General features: G+C 40.0%; 1 pseudogene; it reads left to right on the forward strand.

Annotated features, from left to right (window-relative positions):
• Window positions 1-422: 422 nt before the first annotated feature.
• Window positions 423-1,303, forward strand: LOC147253402 (uncharacterized; annotated as a pseudogene).
• The last annotated feature ends 5,126 nt before the right edge of the window (window positions 1,304-6,429 follow it).

The raw sequence follows: 6,429 nt of genomic DNA on the forward strand, positions 1-6,429 counted from the left end.
GCAGTGACTAAGCAGATGATTTTTTTTTTTTTTTTTACATTTTTTGATGATGTTTTTCTCATCTCAAAATGACGTAACATTACCAGAACACTCACCCAAATTCTTGAGTTAATTTAAGCAAGTTTTTCTCTGCCGTAACAGCGACTGTCTACATTTACGAATAAGAGGGAATATTTTATTTTTTGTGCCTGGTTTTATTAGATCTTAGTGCTGCGTTTGACACTACTGTTGATCATGGAATCCTGCTGCACAGGTTAGAAAACTGGGTTGGACTCTCAGGAACGGTCCTCAAGTGGTTCAGATCTTACTCAGAAGACAGGATGTATCTTGTTACAATTGGCATCTATGAATCTGAAGAACTGGCAATGACGAGTGGCGTCCCCCAGGGGTCCATATGAGGCCCCCTTCTGTTCAATTTGTACATGTTGCCTTTGAGTCAGATTATAAAGCAGTTCAATATTGACTACCACAGCTATGCTGACGACACACAGCTTTATGTATCTGTGTCGCCAGGGGAATTAAGTTCAGCTGAGTCACTATATAAGTGTTTGGAGCAAATCAAAAATTGGATGAGCCACAATTTCCTTCAACTTAACCAGGATAAAACAGAGATTATTCTTTTTGGAAATAAAGAAAAAAGGACCACCATCACAGGGTATCTTGAGACACGGGCTCTGAATACAACAAACCAAGTCCGTAACCTTGGTGTTGTAATAGACTCAGATCTGACCTTTGACAGCCACATCAAAGCAGTCACCAAAACTGCTTTTTATCACCTCAAAAACGTAATAGAATTAAATGTTTTATCACCCAAAAACACCAAGAGATGCCCATCCATGCGTTTATATCCAGCAGATTGGACTATTGTAATGGTCTGCTAACAGGCCTTCCTAAAAAGAGCATTAAGCAGCTACAATTGATCCAAAATGCTGCTGCTAGGGTTCTAACTCGTACCAAAAGAACAGAACACATCACGCCAGTTTTGAAGACTTTACACCGGCTTCCAGTGAGCCAGAGAATAGACTTCAAAGCATTACTGTTAGTATACAAATCACTACAGGGGTTAGCTCCCGATTACCTACAAGACATGTTTAGAGCATATAAACCTTGTAGAAATCTTAGATCTGTGAACTCAGGACAGCTGGTGCTTAGCAGAGTGACAAATAAACACGGAGAAGCTGCATTTAGTTACTACGCTGCACATCAGTGGAACAAGCTACCAATGGAGGTAAAACGTTCACCAAGCGGGGATATCTTCAAAACCAGGTTGAAAACTTTCCTCTTCTCAGGTGCCTATTCATAGTCTGCACTGACTTGCTCTCTTTCCTTTTCTCTTCATTTCATTTGATTTTACGCGAATGTCTTTCTTTTGCCTTCCTGTATTTTAATCTATTCATGTAAAGCACATTGAATTGCCCTGTGTATGAAATGCGCTATACAAATAAATTTGCCTTGCCTTGCCTTAGTTATTTGACACTTTTAGTTACTTCTTCCAAATTAAGATCCACATGCATCTCAAAATTTGAAAATGTAGATATTTTGTTTTAAAATCCACAACTGCATATCTTTTAAAATGCTGCCAAAATGATTACTTGGTCAGTCAATCCATTATTTGAGAGGGAATTTTTGCTGATCACTTGTGTCATTTCTCAAGCGGAAACATTTCAAGATTTCATTTTCTCAAATCAAAATGTTATTGCTTTTTCCCCTCAAAAGCTTCAAAAGTTATCATGATTAAATTAATTGTTTAAAATTTTGTCAAACTTTTGTGTTTCAATATGGCATTAGGGTATTCTGATGGCACCAAATGATCGAAAAATATCATCTATTATGTATACACATTTTTGGGGCAAATGTCAAAATTATTGAATAAAATTTCTGAGATACTAAGTAAGACCATGGATGTGTCGATAATAAATACTTTCAATCATGCCCCTCCCTCCACACATCACCTCAATTTTTATCAGTTTTTCAATTATTTCTTTAAAAAAAAATCTTTTAAGCTGTTTGAGAAAATTGCACATGCTGTCCTTAATGAGTCTGTTTTGTGTCTGTGAGAAGAGGCTACAGTCATTTAAATCTCTAACACCACACACACACACACACACACACACACACACACACACACACACACACACACACTAGTATCCAGATCTGCCACTAGGTGGGACTGTTAGCAAGGACACCAAACAGAATGTGATGGAAATATTAGTCACACTAAGTGGGACTAATGACATCCTGGTTTCATAATAAGAGTAGACTTGATGGGCTGCATGTGAAAAGTCAAGCCACTTGCTTTCTCATTAGCTGGATAGTGCTATCTTAGTAAATGGATTCCCCTCTGCCTCCTCCTACCATCTGCATGGTGATGAGACTGCTGGGCAGCTGGAAGAAGACATTTTACATAGTGGTCTCAAGACACTGAGACTTTACAGCCATAAATCTTAATTCATGCTAATTGAGATAACTGGAGTGTGTACATCCATAGAGTGAATGTGTGTGTATCTGTGCGCATGTAAGAGGAATGATGATATGATTTATGGGGAGATTCCTTTTTAGAGGGACAGCACAGACATTGATCCATGCAGATATTACATCATTTATCTCTGCACATTGGCTATATCTGCTGTACTTATTGCTTGGCTCCCCTCCCTGTCAGCTGCGATGTCGCTCCTTATCGTCTTCTCTCCTCCCCGTCATTTTCTCTCTGTCTCTCCTTCCTCACGATCAGTAATTTTCATTTTTTTTTCATTCCTCACCTAAAGCCCTTAATGAAAATCCTCCAGCAAATCCTTTATAAAAAGAAAAGAACACCAAATTCTTTCTGGGCCAAAAATAATTTTCCACTCCTGTCATCACAGCAGAGGATGTGGATTTATGGCAACCAAAATGTGAAATAACTCTAACTGTGGCTGTAAGTGCACTTAGTTGCATATAATTCCTCTTTAGCAGTCCCAGGAGGAAGGTGAGGACTTTTTAATAACTCCTACCATTCACCTCCATCCTCATTAAGAGGTCTAGTTGAGTGAAAACGGAGAGATCTACTGAGGGGGTGTTGAGAGGATTGATCTCGGCGGAGTGAAAGAAAAGTGAGGGGGCTGCACTTTTTCGAAGGAGTTGCTGGAAGCTCTCTCTCTCTTTCTCTCCAGAGCTCCGCTCCAGAATTTGACACATCAAGAGGCCTTTTATGGTGTCATTAGTGCAACTGTTCCGCTGAGGACAAATGATTCTGTGGGTTAAGAGGAGTTAATCACCTGCCAATCAAACCTCATCAAGCGCGCCTCTACGGATGAGACACTGTACAAATCTCATCATATTTACAGAGACTTCAATTAAGCAGATACAGGCAGGGAGACATATGCAGAGAAGAGAGTGACAGAGGTCAAAATGAGGGAGTAGGAGAAGGAGATATAGGGAGACAGTAAGCAGAGCTGGCCAACTCCTCTCTGACACTAAGCAGCAGAATGTAATGTCTTAAAAGGCCATTGCAGTCAATAAAGTTCCTAATGTGCTTAAAGCAATTAGTGCGTCCGGAGAGGAGCAGAGTGCATGCAGGATATTAACCTCAGTAACCCTCTCTATCTTCTCCATAATTAAATTATCCTCACATCCTCATTCTCCTACAGACACACTAACATGTTTACAGCAAGTGTGCGTTGTTCTAGTGATATGCTGACTTGGAGGGAGAAGAGAGAACCCATAAAAGTGAAAGATTTATGATCATGTGGGATTTCAGCACCAGCACTCCAGTTGTTTGTCGTTGATCAATGTGTGGTGTCATGCAGAAAAGACGTAAAGTCAGACAAGCAGCAGTGTATTTAATATGAATGTTTCTCACCATCTTACTATAAACTGTGTTCAGCTAGTTCTAAGAGAGTAAGTAAACAGCTTAAGAATATGTACACATTTTGAGTGCTCTCTAGTTATAAATGCTGTGAAAGAGATACTTCATCTTTCAAGTGCTTATAAATATGTGTCTTGAGCTCAGAAAGATATTTTCTCACTGCTGTGTTGCTTCTTTGTGACCCCAGAATGAAGGAAGAGCCGGCCACATATATTTAGCATGAAGCTAACACTGCACCATCAGAAACAAACAACAGAAAACTTTCAAAGCAAATCCCTTTACAAACACTCAAGTGCATTGTATGCTCCAACCCACATCTCATTTATTCAGCTGTGTGCTCGGTAACCCACCGACACTTTGATTTGAGATAAAAACAACCTTTCTGGTTGGGCGCTCGTTCACAGTAGCACCGAACCGGCATAGCTGGTGCATTCAGTTGAACCAATTCTTTCACACTCATTCACAGTTGCAATGTTTATACAGTTTTGTTGTTTCTCTGCCTGTTGTTTCTAAATATACACTTGGCTGGCTCTTTCTATATTCTGGAGTAATAAAGAAGTAATCAAGTGGTGAGAAACATCTTTGTGAGCTCAAGACACCGCTTTCCACGTATGCTTAAAAAGCCAAATACCCTTTTAAAGCTCCTGTTACCTCCATTGCATAATTCCTCTCCCTGATGTATTTTCTAATATAAATAACTATGTCCAAGTAGCATAACTTAAGCACTTCAAGCTGATTTAATGCCGTTAAATAGTTGTCGTACAAAATGTTACTTGTAGCTCTTCTTGACACCATGGCTGTTAATTATTGCTTCTGAAAATAACTAATCACCCTTTAGCATTATTCATGGGCCCCAGTGGAGCCATGCTCAGCATTTGGAACAGCTTTTGTGGTTGAACTGGGCAGCCGGCTAAGTCTGTGTTTCTAGAAGTTGCTGTCTTGGCTTTTATTTTTGCGTTATGTTTGTATCTTCATGTTAGATTTTATGGCCTTGGTTTGTGAATAATATGATGCTGCCGATCAACACATGACCAAACTTTCCATTGACTGAAAACTGTTAGTATGATTTAATACATGTTTGTGTGTGTGTGTGTGTGTGTGTGTGTGTGTGTGTGTGTGTGTGTGTGTGTGTGTGTGTTTATGTGTGTGTGTGTGCGGCCTCCTTAAGATGGAGTGATGCCCGCAAGCTAGTTCAAATATTCAGTCCAAGCTGCACAGGTACACGCACGTGCTTTCCTCCATGTCATCCAATTTAGTTATCCAATCCATCCTCCTGCTGGTCAATACTGCCCTGCTTCACTGCTCATTATTTTGCAGGCTTTGATGGGGGATTTAAAATATTTGCTCATCACTCCCCAGTATCCTGATGTAACACATGCAGGGAGTGATGAGGTTGGAAGCTGTAACTGTAATTGCTGCTGCTGAAATAAATAATTTAAAGATGGGTTTCTGACCAAACTATGTTTGTGAGGTCTGAAAACGGAAAGCTCACTGTACTTGCGGGGTCTGCCTGATGTATTTTGTTGGACCAAAATCCTGGACCCCACTATGTTAAATGGCTGGCTGGGAGTTAAAATTTGGGCATTTGGGGTGAAGTTTAGGAATTTCTGTTTTGGGCAAAGGTCTTGGGGATGTACATAAATGAATGCACATCGATGACAAGTGTAAGATGATGTGTGTGTGTGTGCGTGTGTGTGCCTGCGTGCGCGCGTGCGGGCATGCGTGTGTGCGTGCTCTTGTGAAATGATACAGTTGGATAAATTGTCTGGACGATGTAAGTTTGTCAGCAGACTGTTAGTCTCCCTCTCTCACGCACAAGAATGAAATACAGCTACCAGCTAGTGATTAATTCAGAGGTGGGTGGGTGTAAGGTACCTGTGCATCCAACAACCCTGCACTATCCAGATGGATTTGACTTCATTTACTGTAAGCCTTGTCATCTAAACAACAATTTGTCTCCCTGTAGTGTTTAAGCTGTCATGATGAACTGAGTGTGAATATAATGAAGACAGTTTGTGCTCTGAATTTAATCAAATCAACTGCTGCAAACGCTGCAGTAATTACATCTTGAACCATGGTACACAAGTAAGCACTTTTTGACGTGTCCTTGAGGTACTCAAAAATCAACTGTTAGTGAATATGTAATGATGAAAATAGTCACAACTAACCAGAGTTCATTTCCAAACATCCATCACTGTGAATTTAACACGATATTGTACTTATTGGTATAAAATCATTTGATGATGTACTAAAGGAGGTTTTAAAACCACCCACAAAACTAGCTGTACATCCTGTATTGGTTAAAATTAGCATCTAGTCTGCAGTAAGAAAACAAAAGCAAAACAATATCAATTTGGACATTTGCTCTGAGGTTTGAGGGTTGTTTGGCTGGTGGTCCACGCACTATCAGGCCTGATTGGAGCTGCCTCCATTGATTTTATCACAGCTTAATAGTTTGGTACTGTGGTGAAATTTTTTCAGCTGGCCTGCCATCTTGCAAATTAAAATTGATTCAACAGTTTCCTACAGCATGCTATGAACGATAAAACATTTGCATGTAGTGCAGCGCCATGTTCAACAACAGA

This window comes from Aulostomus chinensis, chromosome 11, assembly GCF_037954235.1.
Source record: "Aulostomus chinensis isolate RoL2024-O1b breed Wild chromosome 11, RoL_Achi_v1.0, whole genome shotgun sequence".
Taxonomy (NCBI): domain Eukaryota; kingdom Metazoa; phylum Chordata; class Actinopteri; order Syngnathiformes; family Aulostomidae; genus Aulostomus; species Aulostomus chinensis.